We start from the raw sequence: 1,417 nt of genomic DNA on the forward strand, positions 1-1,417 counted from the left end.
GTATCTCAGTGTGGTTTTGATTTGTGTTTCCCTGATGATGAGTGATGTTGAGCATCGTTTTATGTGTCTGTAGGCCATCTGGATGTCCTCTTTGGAGAAGTGTCTGTTCATATCTTCTGCCCATTACTTCACTGGATTATTTGTTTTCTTCCTCTTGGGTATGCCCATCTCAAAACAGCAGCGGTTGCCCTCCGCCCTCCCACGCCCCCTGGCTGCTGAGCAGAGGTGGTGCAGGTGTGCTGCTCAGAGGGAAGTCTCTCCTAGGAACCAGGAGCTGAGGGAGGAGGGGGGAGAGGGGAAGCTACTTCCTGCTAATAGCAGGAAACTAATCAACAAACTTGCCTCCTGGTGGGCTTCCCTCTAGGCTCTCACTCTAAGCTCTTCCTTCAACTAGCCATTCTTGATCAGTAAATTGAGGTTTTATTTTGATTTTCCATCCACCATGCCTCATTTCATTGCTCTCAGTGTTCCTAACTCAGGAAGAAAATACCGAAATGCTCCTCTGGAAACCTGTGGGCAGCAGTGTTAGAGACAGACAAACCGAAATCAGAATAGAATGTGGGTGGTTAAATACTTGTGTGATCTGGAAGGTGTGAACCCAAGGTGTGTAGTGGAGGGCAGGGAATTAAACTTTGATGGCGCGTGGAGGCTTACAGTGGGCCAGGTGGGTGTTCACAGGAGAGCAGGTGGCCTGGGTAGGGGTTTTAGACCAGCCGTGAGTATTTTGAATCTGGTGGGTCACGGACCTTATGGTGTTTTATTCACAGAATGTGACTTTCTGTGGAATCCCAACTGCCCTAGTTGGGCCTTTGTCTCAAAGGCCAGGTGAGCCGTTAAGGAAAAGGCATGAAAACTTCCGCAGAGGTGTGGGTCACGCCTCACACAGCGTCATTCCCTCAGGAACTCTGAAGTTGGACTGGCCCGATGCCAAGAGTGTAAAGTGACTCAGTTAATGAGACACACCAGTCTATCACCACATCTGTGCCACCTGTTTGGAAAGCCAGCCAATCTCCAGCCATTGGAGCAGAATTCCCCACAGTATCCAGCATGCCCAAAGGCTGCAGTCCAGACTCCACAATATCTGAGATAAGACCAGCAGACAGAGAATCCTTGTTACCAGTTTCCGCCCAATACCCATCGTCAATGCCCACTTTCTAGAATCTGCCACCTGTGAACTTAAATTCAACTGGCAGGAATATCCCCAAGAAGGACCCCTTTGGTGGGCCATAAGAGGCCTGAGAAAGCAGATGCCAGGTGGCGTAAAGAAGTTGCCCGCAGGCCTGCGGTGCCCTCACACCAGCCCAAGGCCCTCAGCCTGGCGGGCGGCCTCCAGGCAGCACAGCTGGGTTCCCAGGGGAAAGGGCTCTTCAGAGCTTTCAGGCACACCCGCAAGGGAAGTATCTGCTGCTTCCCAGCT

This window comes from Suricata suricatta, chromosome 5 (genome assembly GCF_006229205.1).
Source record: "Suricata suricatta isolate VVHF042 chromosome 5, meerkat_22Aug2017_6uvM2_HiC, whole genome shotgun sequence".
NCBI lineage: Eukaryota > Metazoa > Chordata > Mammalia > Carnivora > Herpestidae > Suricata > Suricata suricatta.